This window comes from Oryctolagus cuniculus, chromosome 12 (genome assembly GCF_964237555.1).
Source record: "Oryctolagus cuniculus chromosome 12, mOryCun1.1, whole genome shotgun sequence".
In the NCBI taxonomy this organism is placed as follows: domain Eukaryota; kingdom Metazoa; phylum Chordata; class Mammalia; order Lagomorpha; family Leporidae; genus Oryctolagus; species Oryctolagus cuniculus.
The window spans coordinates 117,948,087-117,961,475 of record NC_091443.1 but is presented as its reverse complement, the minus strand read 5'-3'; the positions used below and the strand labels follow the sequence as shown (position 1 = coordinate 117,961,475).

The 13,389-nt window shown below is 39.4% G+C and overlaps 1 pseudogene; it reads right to left on the bottom strand.

Annotated features, from left to right (window-relative positions):
- LOC138844824 (inducible T-cell costimulator pseudogene) overlaps window positions 1–13,389 on the bottom strand; it is a 36,457-nt pseudogene that overhangs the window by 1,129 nt on the left and 21,939 nt on the right.

The window sequence follows — 13,389 nt, the reverse complement described above, 5'->3', positions numbered from 1 at the left end:
TCAACTCTGCACCTCATTGAAAAGTGCTCTGGAGATCCAGAGGTGTTCTTTTTTATAATCCCCTTTCTAGTATTTTCACCATTTGAAATTTATAGATATCCAACTATAATGAGATCATTTTCAGGTAGAATCACATAGTTGTGCTCCTTATAGATGTTTTATTTCCTCTTTCTATTTAATAGTACTTAATTCTGGAAATTAAGCATTATCTGAAATGCTTTCAAAATTGGCAGCAATATTTCTTGCTCAAGATCATAGTTCATAATAGTATGTGTGTAGATATTTGTAATATTTTACTATTCTAACTAGTTTCCTACTTGTTTGCTACTTTCATAGAAGTTAGGATTAGAAGAATAGCATCTAACTGAGAAGTAGTGAATTTAAGTAATTTGCTTCATGTTATGTGCATAAATATGATTGCATTGTACATTAATTTCTATGGCCTCTGTTTTATCAAAGTGCTGTATTCTATTTACTAAAATTTGTAGTTATTCTCTTGTTTCATCTTTAATTAATTTTCAAAAAAATCACCTTATGTTTGTTTTTACCTACAGAAACTATGCTTAAGAATAAAAAACAAAAACTTAAAGATAATTTACGTAAACATTTAGATAGTTCTGTAGCTTATTTCCTTTCAGATATTTTTCATAGTCTACCATGTAAGGTTTAGTTGAAAGTGTTTTATTGTGTATTTGCAGTTCTAATCCTTGATATCTCGATTCTTTATATGATTTATTTAACATGCCTTAATTACTGCCATATGCCATCTGCTGAGGCCACTGAGCAAGAAAATAATCCTCTTGGAGGCTTCAAAACTGATGTTATCTTATGATAAGTATTCAAACATCTTTTTGCTCTTAGTGTACAAAAGAGTCACCCTAACTAGTCTCCGGTCAGGAAAGGCTTCTTAGAAGAAAGTAATGTCTAGACTGGTCTTTAAGAATGAAGTGCAATTCACTAAGAAAAAGATGGACACACTGTGCAAAGTGGGCCATATAGTCCCACACCTCAGGACAGCAGAATGAAGTACACAATCCATGTACATACGGTTCAGCATAGCTCAAGCCACATAGTTCTATGAAAATAGGAGATAGATTAGAAAGAGTAAGATATTAGAGGATCTAGTATGCCAAACTCAGGAATTTGTATTTTAATCTAAATGCTATTGATGGAATTGTAAAGCAGTATGTGACTGGATAAGATTTACCTTTTAAGAAAGAGCTCTCTGCAGTGGCATTGAAGGTTGGAGACTGAAGGTGGGCAAATCATGCCAGAGATCTTGTGATTACCTTAATCCCATGCTATAAGCAAGGTGCTGTTTGTGTGTGTGAGGAAGTTATAATCTGACAGAAGAATACAATGCATTTTATATCTAGGCATTGTGTGAACTTATTTAAAATAAATATTATGTAATTATTTTTAAAATATATTTCCAAAATAATGGAAAATGGTCCATGTCTCTGGGCCCCTGCTACCCTGTGGGAGACCCATAAGAATCTTTTGGATGCTAGCTTCAGCCTGTCCCAGTCTCAGATATGTAGCCATCTGGGAAGTGAAACAATAGATGGAAGATCTCTCTGTGTGTCTCTTCTTTCTCTCTGTAGCTCTTTCTGTCTCATAAATAAATAAATCCTGGGGCCGGCACTGTAGCACAGTGGGTTAAAGTCCTGGCCTGAAGTGCCAGCATCCCATATAGGTGCCCATTGTAGTCCTGGCTGCTCCTCTTCCAATCCAGCTCTGTGCTATTGCCTGGGAAAGCAATAGAAGATGGCCCAAGTGCTTGGGCCCCTGTACCCACATGGGAGATCTGGAAGAAGCTCCTGGCTCCTGGCTTTGGATCGGCACAGCTCTAGCCATTGTGGCCATCTGGAGAGTGAACCAGCAGATGTACAACCTCTGTCTCTATTTTTCTCTGTGACTCTGTCTTTCAAGTAAATAAAATAAATCTTTAAAAAAAGAGCAAATAAATAAATCTTTAAAAATAAAAGTGTTAAAAACCTGTTCCAAATCTTTCATAAAAGTAAGATTTCATTCCTTTTTTATTGCTGATTAGTATTCCATTATGTATATATACAATACTTTGTTTATCCAGCATTGGTTGATTCCATAACTAAGCTATTGTGAATTGAGCCGAAATAAACTTTTGGGTACACATAAATTTTTCCATATGCTGATTTCATTTCATTTGGATAAATTCCCATAAGTGGGATTGCTAGTCATATAGTAGATCTATTTTCAGATTCTGAGGAATCTCCATTGTGTCTTCCACAATGTCCATACTAGTTTATGTTCCCAAAAATTGTATATTAGGGAACATTTTCCCAACATCCTAACCAGCATTTATGTTTTGTTGATTTCTATGTGGTTGCTATTCTAGCTGGGATGAGGGGAAACTTCATTCTGGTTTTTAATTCACGTTTCCATGATGGCTAGTGATTCTGAGCATTTTTTCATGTATTTGTTGGCCATTTGAATTTTATCTTTAAAAAAAAGCCTATTCAAGTCCTTTGCACATTTATTAACTGGTTTCTTTGTTTTGTTGTTGAGTTACTTGAAATTAAGATGATTCTGGCCTCATAGGAGTTGGGGAGGATTCCCTCCCTTTCAGTTGTTTTGAATAGTTTGAGCAGAATACAATTAATTCTTTAGAAGTCTGGTAGAATTGAACAGTGAAGTCATTTGGTGCTGGGCTTTTCTTGTTGGGAGGGTTTTTATTACTGATTCAGTCTTCATCTTGGTTTTTGGTCTGCTTAGCTTTTCTATGTCTTTATGTCTCAGTTTGGGTAGATGGTATGTTTCCAGACAGCTATCCATTTCTTCCAGATTTTCCAGTTTGTTGGCATATTTTGTGTTAGTCATTTCTGTGGACTCTTATGGAACTATTGGCATCTGCCTATGAAAGAAGCTACACAAGAATAAACGATGTAAAATATTGTGACACTATATACACCTTTTAAAAAAATGTTGATTGGAAAAGCAGACTTGCAGAGAGAGGAGAGACAGAGACAGACAGAAGAGAGATCTCCCATTCAGTGGTTCAATCCCCAAATTACTACAATGGTCAGGGTTCAGGCAGGCTGAAGCGAGGAGCCATGAGTTTGTCCTGGGTCTCCTATATGGGAGGAAGGGGCTGAAGCACTTGGGGCATCATTTCCAGGCACATTAGTAGGGAGTTGGATTGGAATTGGAACAGATAGAACACAAACAGGCAGCTATATGGGATGCCAACATGTCAGGTGGCACTTTAAGCCATTATGGCATAGTGTCAGCCTCACTATATACAAATATTAAATAAAATTTATTTATAGAGCAATTACTGAAATACGTTATATGAAAATCCAGTTGTACACTAGATAAAAATTGGCAATGCAAAATGATTTTGATCAAAAATAATTTTAAAATCTATATAGTCTCTTTCCACCACAGTATTTTTTTTTGACAGGCAGAGTTAGACAGTGAGAGAGAGACAGAGAGAAAGGTCTTCCTTCCATTGGTTCAGCCCCCAAATGGCTGCTACCAAATGAGCCAAACTGAAGCCAGGAGCCAGGTGCTTCTTCCTGGTCTCCCATGTGGGAGCAGGGCCCAAGCACTTGGGCCATCCTCCACTGCCTTCCCAGGCCACAGCAGAGAGCTGGACTACAAGAGGAGCCACCAGGACAGAACTGGCACCCCAACCAGGACTAGCACCTGGAGTACCGGTGCCACAGGTGGAGGATTAGCCTAGTGAGCCATGGCACCAGCCTCCACAGTATTTTTAGTTGGAGTAAGATAACCTGGAATGACTGAATTTTTTTCCCTTATCTAGCAAAATTGACATTAAACTGCAAGGTTTCTGATCTGGTCAGCTCTTGCATTGCATTTTGTACATATCCCTTAACATTTTATACCATAATTGTTCACCCGTAAAGGATAGAACATGTCTAACTTAAGAGAAAGGTAATAATGCATTTTTTCTCTGCCCTAGCATATCTTTTTGATATATTGGAGCTATTAGAAATTCATGAAACAATAGAAATATTTTCTTCCTTCTTAGAATCATCTAAATTTCAAGATTATTTTTTAAACTTCAGGTAAAAGTTTGGGATAATTCTTATTCACAGAGGTTGGTACAGGAGATAATTGAGATTTAAAGGAAGATTGAAGGCATATGGTAATTATCTTGCAATAATAAAGGAATTATCCTGACTTTGAAAATACCATTCTAGGGAGCCAAGATGGCGGAATAGTGAGGGCGCGCACCAATAGTCTGGGAAAATTTAGTTTAATAAAAGGGGAGTTACGGTAGCCTCAGAAAAAAGAACCAGGAAAAAATTGCAGAGGAAACTCTTCTGGATTGAGTGGCCGTGAATTGGAGGACCTACTGGGAGAACAAGGTCGCCCACCGCGCGGAAGCTGAGCCGTGGGACCGAGCCGCGGAAGCCGAGCAGCGGGACCGAGCCGCACAAGCCGCAGGCTCTGCGCACCAGTGCTCGAAGGGGAGTGCATGCCACACAGAAAACAGCAGGGAGACTTGGGACGTCCAGGGCTCCGAGTCCACACATTGGCGCTGGAAGGGGAGCGGACCTGCGTGGAGGGCGTGGGAGCCCACAGTTCGGGACACCAGCAGCAGACTCAACACACCAGCGCTGGAACGCGAGGTGAGCCGAACCTCAATAGCCTGAGACACCGGCAGGCAAGTGGAGAGAGGAGACTAAAGGGAATGACCCACGGGGGGGGGGGGAACTTCACCAGGCTAACTGGAAGAGAGAGAGAGGAAAAAGAAAAAAAGGATGACTGGTACGGACACGGGTTTCTCTCTCTCCGCTCACCTCTCAAGGGCGAGCAAGACAAAGAGCAGGCACCATCTTGGACATACGTCATAAGCAGAGCGACCTCAGGTCTGCATCGGCCCTGAGCCTAGCAGAAAAACCTGACTCTGGGCGGGGCGAATTAACAGGAGATTAGGACCTAGTAAATTTGTGGTGCTACTGAACTGAGACTGTGAAAAAAGAGACGGTGGGGGAGAGAACTCATGGAATTCACGTGAGCACTCTCCAGAGATGCTACAATTCCGTAACTTTGGCAACCCAGTGGGAGACTGAAGGAGAATTTGAGCCCACTCTGAGGGCAGAACAGATTCCCTGTGTGGTCCTTGGGAAAGAGCTTCCAATCTCTGGCTCCTGTGGGTATATCATTTGCCTGCTAACTACCTCCAACTTCATTCAGCTGTGCAGAATAACTTCCATTTTGAATAAAAAAAAAGAAAGAGAGAGAGAGAGAGGTTTACCACACCTAACCTGGGAGTGTCACCTTTGGCACACCAAACAGAGCTCTCAGGCCACACCCATGTCAAGCCCTAAGGCTCCATCAAAAAAAGATAGTCCACTTAATCTAGAGTCTTAGTATAACAAGAAAAAGCACCACAGTGAAGAAACCAAATATCTCCAATATGCCAAATAACAAACGCAAAAACCAAGGTAATAAAAACAAGGAAGTCACCATGACGCCCTCAAATGAAAAAGACACCCCAATTCAAGATTATGAGGATGATGACATAGAAGAAATGCAAGAAGCAGATCTCAAAAAATTGATAAGAACATTAAGAAGTTCTCAAAAACAAATTCTTGAACTACAGAAATCCTTAATGGACAAGATAGAAAATCTCTCTCATGAAAATGAAATATTAAGGAGGAATCAAAATGAAACGAAACAACTAGTACAACAGGAAACTGGGATAGTGACTGAAGTGAAGAATTCAATAGATCAAATGAAAAACACCATAGAGAGCCTTACAAACAGAATGTGTGAAGCAGAAGAGAGAATATCGGACTTAGAAGACAGAGAACAGGAAAGGATACAGTCAGACCAAAGAAAAGAAGAGGAAATTAGAAATCTAAAACATATTGTCAGGAATCTTCAGGATACTATTAAAAAACCCAACATTCGAGTTCTAGGAGTTCCTAAAGGCATGGAGAGGGAGAAAGGATTAGAAGGCCTTTTTAGTGAGATATTAGCAGAAAATTTCCCAAGTTTGGAGAAGGACAGAGAAATCCTAGTAGAGGAAGCTCACAGAACCCCTAATAAGCATGACCAAAAGAGATCCTCACCACGACACGTGGTAATTAAACTCTCCACAGTGAAACATAAAGAAAAGATCCTAAAATGTGCAAGAGAGAAACGTCAGATTACTCTCAGAGGATCTTCAATCAGACTCACAGCTGACTTCTCATCAGAAACTCTACAAGCTAGGAGGGAATGGCGAGATATAGCCCAGGTACTAAGAGAGAAAAACTGCCAGCCCAGAATATTATCTCCTGCAAAGCTCTCATTTGTGAATGAAGGTGAAATAAAGACTTTTCATAGCAAACAGAAATTGAAAAAATTTGTTGCCACTCGTCTAGCCCTGCAAAAGATGCTTAAAGATGTGTTACATACAGAAACAAATAAACACGGTCATCAATATGAAAGAAGGTAAAGGAAGGAAACCAAGGAAGGAAAGCTCACAGCAAAGGATCACAGGGAATTCAAAGCATATATTAGAACTTATCTTTGGCAAATGGCAGGGCAAAGTTACCACTTATCATTAGTCACATTGAACGTGAATGGCCTGAACTGTCCAGTTAAAAGACACAGATTGGCTGATTGGGTTAAGGAACAAACCCCATCTATTTGCTGCTTACAAGAAACATATCTTTCCAACAAAGATCCATACAGACTGAAAGTGAAAGGCTGGAAAAATATATACCATGCCAACAGAAATGAAAAAAGAGCGGGCGTACCCATCTTAATATCAGACACCATAAACTTTACCACAAAAACTGTTAAGAGACAAAGAGGGACACTATATCATGATTAAGGGATCCATTCAACAGGAAGATATAACAATTATCAATGTATATGCACCTAACTACAGAGCACCGGTTTATCTAAAAGATTTGTTAACGGACTTAAAGGGAGACTTAGACCCCAATACAATAGTACTGGGGGACTTCAATACTCCACTCTCAGAAATAGACAGATCAATAGGACAGAAGATCAACAAGCATACAGTAGATTTAAATGACACTATAGCCCAAATGAATCTAACAGATATATACAGAACTTTCAATCCTACAGCTAAAGATTTTACATTCTTCTCAGCAGTACATGGAAGCTTCTCTAGGATTGACCACATACTAGGCCATAAAGCAAGTCTCAGCAAATTCAAAAGAATTAGAATCATACCATGCAGCTTCTCAGACCATAAAGGAATGAAGTGGGAAATTAGCAACTCAGGAATCCCTAGAGCAAACACAAACACATGGAGATTGAACAACATGCTCCTTAATGAACAATGGGTCATAGAAGAAATTAAATGAGAAATCAAAAATTTTCTGGAAGTAAATGAGGATAACAGCACAACATACCAAAACTATGGGACGCAGCAAAAGCAGTGTTAAGAGGAAAGTTTATATCAATAGGTGCCTACATCAAGAAATTGGAAAGGCACCAAATAGATGAGCTTTCAATTCACCTCAAGGATCTAGAAAACCTACAGCAAACCAGACCCAAATCTAGTAGGAGAAGAGAAATAATTAAAATCAGAGAAGAAATCAACAGGATTGAATCAAGAAAAACATTCCAAAAAATCAGCCAAACGAGGAGCTGGTTTTTTGAAAAAATAAACAAAATTGACACTCCATTGGCCCAACTAACTAAAAAAAGAAAAGACCCAAATCAATAAAATCAGAGATGAAAAAGGAAACATAACAACAGACACCACAGAAATAAAAAGAATCATCAGAAATTACTACAAGGACTTGTATGCCAGCAAACGGGGAAACCTATCAGAAATGGATAGATTCCTGGACACATGCAACCTACCTAAATTGAACCAGGAAAACATCGAAAACCTAAACAGACCCATAACTGAGACAGAAATTGAAACAGTAATCAAGGCCCTCCCAACAAAGAAAAGCCCAGGACCAGATGGATTCACTGCTGAATTCTACCAGACATTTAAAGAAGAACTAACTCCAATTCTTCTCAAACTATTCAGAACAATCGAGGAAGAGGGAATCCTCCCATTTTTTCTATGAAGCCAGCATCACCTTAATTCCTAAGCTGGAAAAAGATGCAGCATTGAAAGAGAATTACAAACCAATATCCCTGATGAACATAGATGCAAAAATCCTCAATAAAATTCTCGCCAATAGAATGCAACAACACATCAGAAAGATCATCCACCCAGACCAAGTGGGATTTATCCCTGGTATGCAGGGATGGTTTAATGTGCACAAGACAATCAATGTGATACACCACATTAACAGACTGCAGAAGAAAAACCATATGATTATCTCAATAGATGCCGAGAAAGCATTTGATAAAATACAACACCCGTTCATGATGAAAACTCTAAGCAAACTGGGTTTTGAAGGAACATTCCTCAATACAATCAAAGCAATCTATGAAAAACCCACAGCCAACATCCTATTGAATGGGGAAAAGTTGGAAGCATTTCCACTGAGATCTGGTACCAGACAGGGATGCCCACTCTCACCACTGCTATTCAATATAGTTCTGGAAGTTCTAGCCAGAGCCATCAGACAAGAAAAAGAAATTAAAGGGATACAAATTGGGAAGGAAGAACTCAAACTATCCCTCTTTGAAGATGACATGATTCTTTACTTAGGGGACCCAAAGAACTCTACTAAGAGACTATTGGAACTCATAGAAGATTTTGGCAAAGTAGCAGGGTATAAAATCAATGCACAAAAATCAACAGCCTTTGTATACACAGACAATGCCATGGCTGAGGAAGAACTTCTAAGATCAATCCCATTCACAATAGCTACAAAAACAATCAAATACCTTGGAATAAACTTAACCAAGGACGTTCAAGATCTCTACGATGAAAATTACAAAACCTTAAAGAAAGAAGTAGAAGAGGATACCAAGAAATGGAAAAATCTTCCATGCTCATGGATTGGAAGAATCAATATCATCAAAATGTCCATTCTCCCAAAAGCAATTTATAAATTGAATGCAATACCAATCAAGATACCGAAGACCTTCTTCTCAGATCTGGAAAAATTGGTGCTGAAATTTATATGGAAGCACAAGAGACCTCGAATAGCTAAAGCAATCTTGTACAACAAAAACAAAGCCGGAGGCATCACAATACCAGATTTCAGGACATACTACAGGGCAGTTGTAATCAAAACAGCATGGTACTGGTACAGAAACAGATGGATAGACCAATGGAACAGAATTGAAACACCAGCAACCAACCCAAACTTCTACAGCCAACTTACATTTGGTCAAGGATCTAAAACTAATTCCTGGAGCAAGGACAGTCTATTCAATAAATGGTGCTGGGAAAAATGGATTTCCACGTGCAGAATCATGAAGCAAGACCCCTACCTTACGCCTTACACAGAAATCCACTCAACATGGATTAAAGACCTAAATCTATGACCTGACACCATCAAGTTATTAGAGAACATTGGAGAAACCCTTCAAGATATTGGCGCAGGCAAAGAGTTTCTGGAAAAGACCCGGGAGGCACAGGCAGTCAAAGCCAAAATCAACTATTGGGATTGCATCAAATTAAGAAGTTTCTGTACTGCAAAAGAAACAGTCAGGAGAGTGAACAGACAACCGACAGAATGGGAAAAAATATTTGCAAACTATGCAACAGATAAAGGCTTAATAACCAGAATCTACAAAGAGATCAAGAAACTCCACAAAAACAAAACCAACAACCCACTTAAGAGATGGGCCAAGGACCTCAATAGACATTTTTCAAAAGAGGAAATCCAAATGGCCAACAGGCACAGGAAAAAATGTTCAAGATCACTAGCAATCAGGGAAATGCAAATCAAAACCACAATGAGGTTTCACCTCACCCCGGTTAGAATGGCTCACATTCAGAAATCTACCAACAACAGATGCTGGCGAGGATGTGGGGAAAAAGGGACACTAACCCACTGTTGGTGGGAATGCAAACTGGTCAAGCCACTATGGAAGTCAGTCTGGAGATTCCTCAGAAACCTGAAGATAACCCTACCGTTCGACCCAGCCATCCCACTCCTTGGGATTTACCCAAAGGAATTTAAATTGGCAAACAAAAAAGCGGTCTGCACCCTAATGTTTATTGCAGCTCAATTCACAATAACTAAGACCTGGAACCAACCTAAATGCCCATCAACGGTAGACTGGATAAAGAAATTATGGGATATGTACTCTTTAGAATACTATACCGCAGTAAGAAACAACGAAATCCAGTCATTTGCAACAAAATGGAGGAATCTGGAACACATCATGCTGAGTGAAATAAGCCAGTCCCAAAGGGACAAATACCATATGTTCTCCCTGATCGGTGACAACTGACTGAACACCAAAAAGGAAACCTCCTGAAGTGAAATGGACACTATGGGAAATGGTGACTTGATCAGCATAGCCCTGACTGTTAATGAACAACTTAATTCATTATCCCTCTTAGTAGTTTTTTTTGTCTGTTCTACTTAATATGACTGGTTTAATTCTGCAATTATCACACAGTTATTCTTAAGTGTTGAAAATTAGCTGAAATATGATCCCTGTTAAACAGAAGAGTGGGAATAAGAGAGGGAAGAGATGTATAATTTGGGACATGCTCAAGCTGACTTGCCCCAAGTGGTGGAGTTGGAAGCATACCAGGGGATTCCAATTCAATCCCATCGAGGTGGCATGTACCAATGCCATCTCATTAGTCCAAGTGATCAATTTCAGTTCACAATTGATCATAATGAAAGGACTAAGAGTCAAAGGGAGCACATAAACAAGTCTAGTACCTGCTGATACTAACAGATAGAATAAATAAAGGGGAGAGTGATCCAACATGGGAAGTGAGATACTCAGCAGACTCATAGAATGGCAGATGTCCTAAATAGCACTCTGGCCTCAGAATCAGCCCTAAAGGCATTCGGATCTGGCTGAAAAGCCCATGAGAGTATTTCAGGCATGGAAAGCCAAGACACTCTGGCAAAAGATCTCTGCGAGTGAGATCCCAGTGGAAAGAACAGGTCTTCAAAGAAGGAGGTACCTTTCTCTGAAGGGAGGAGAGAACCTCCACTTTGACTATGACCTTGTCTAAACAAGATAAGAATCGGAGAACTCAGAGGGCGTCCATAGCCTTGGAAACTCATGACCGGAGCATAGGGAGATTACTGATGCCATAGACAGGAGTGTCAATTGGTAAAGTCAACAACAGGAGTCACTGTGCACTTACTCCTCATGTAGGATCTCTGTCCTTAATGTGCTGTGTATTGAGATTTAATGCTATAACGAGTACTCAAACAATATATTTCACTTTGTGTTTCTATGTGGGTGCAAACTGTTGAAATCTTTACTTAATGTATACTAAACTGATCCTTTGTAAAAAAAAAAAAAAGAAATTATCAACTCCCAATTTGACTCTCACTGGGATTAAACATGACAATAGGTCTGATCTGATTTCATCATCATTTAAAAAAATCATCTATTATTTTTCACTTTATGTTTCTGTGTGAGAGCAAACTGTTGAAATCCTTACTTAATGTATACTAAGCTGATCTTCTGTATATTAAGATCATCGAAAATGAATCTTGATGTGAATGGAGGGGAGAGGGAGTGGGAAAGGGGAGGGTAGTGGGTGGGAGGGACGGTATGTGGGGGAAGCCATTGTAATCCATAAATCGTACTTTGGAAATTTATATTCATTAAATAAAAGTTAAAAAAAGAAAATACCAATCTAATAACTTCCTTGATCTATTATAATAGCTTTAGCTTTAATTTATCTGCTGATGTGCTAGTATTATTTAATTTTATTCAAAGTACTTTAATTATAGACACAGTAAATTAAATGACTTATACAAAGGTTCCATTTTATTTTATACTAAAGTCATGGACATTGGTTTTTAAATTATTGCTTCATATCTTAATTATACAACTTTTATTCATGATATCTTGGTTTACTATTTGGATAAATAGAAATGTAAAATATGAAGCTCACAATGATCAACTTACAGTCAATGATTTGGGCTTGAGAACTGATTAAGACAGAAACTATAGAAGAATGTGAATTGAGAATGCTCGATGATTTCATGTCAGAAGGTTCTATTCTTAGCTATGATATAACTACTAATTAGTATGTACCAAGTATCTGTTAGCTATAAAAAAGTGGGCCTGTTATTACAAATTATTTTGATATTTTCCCCTTCCTACAGGGGAAAGTTAAACCACACATTGCTAACATATCTCCTGTGTATTCTAGTGAAGATATAAAACTGTAGGGAATCACCAGCACTTAAAATAATCTGCACCTTAGCTCATTCCCAGTACCATAATTGATGCAATTTTTTCCAGTTGGATTACAGAATCTTTTTTAGGTAGAATTTTCATTTTGTTTTGTATCATTTAGCCTGAGAAGTATTTATTAAGTGAAATTTTTAATGATACATATTTTAAAATATATTAATATGCTCATGGATTTATTTTTAAAGATTTATTTAATTATCTGAAAGGCAGAGTAACAGAGAAAGGCAGAGGAAGAGACAGAGAAAGAGATCATCCATTTGTTTCACTCCTGAGATGACCACAATGGCAGGTTCTGGGCCACTCCAAAGCCAGAAACCAGGAATCCCATCTAGTATACACACACATAGAGACTTCAGTTGTGGTTTGTAACAGGTGACAAACTGTTAATTAATTATTCTATTACCATCTGGACCATTTGTATTATGCTATATTTTACACAGTTGAAACAAAGATTATGATTTTCTAGTTTTGTTGTTTCACGGCACAAATGTAGTTAGGAAATACATCTCTCTCATAGTACCGGGTTGAAGATGGCGGAATGGGGAGGGAGCACACCGATGGTCCAGGAAGGGAAGGTTCAAAGAGGGGTGAGAATTTGTAGTTTCAGGGAAAGGGAAGCTCTTCCGAAACTTGGGAGACAGGGTGGACCTGCGAGGAGGACACGGACACCTGAAGCGCAGGACACCAGCAGGAGTGTGTACGCACCAGCGCTGGAAGCCGAGGTGAGACAGGGCACTCACCCAGCACCTCTGCAATAGCAGCCGCCGCCTCTCCCCCAACCCACCCTGGGATGGACACTGAGACACGCACGACTGAGTGGGGGAGGAAATAGAAAACGGAACAGAGTGAGTAGCGCCTGCGGAAAGAGTGTGCGGTTCAGGGGGACTAATTGAGGGACTAAACAAGCTAAGAACCCTCGCTGCCTCTACCCTCCCCCAAATCGGAGCTGCAGTGGGCAGGAAGCAGCCATCTTGTTTGTTACTTTCGGGCTTAAAGGAGAACTGCCTCTGCCTCCACATTAACCTTCGGAGGTGAAGCCCAAAGGTGGAGTGGAGCCACACGACACTCCTCATGCAGGGGCGGGCAGTGAGG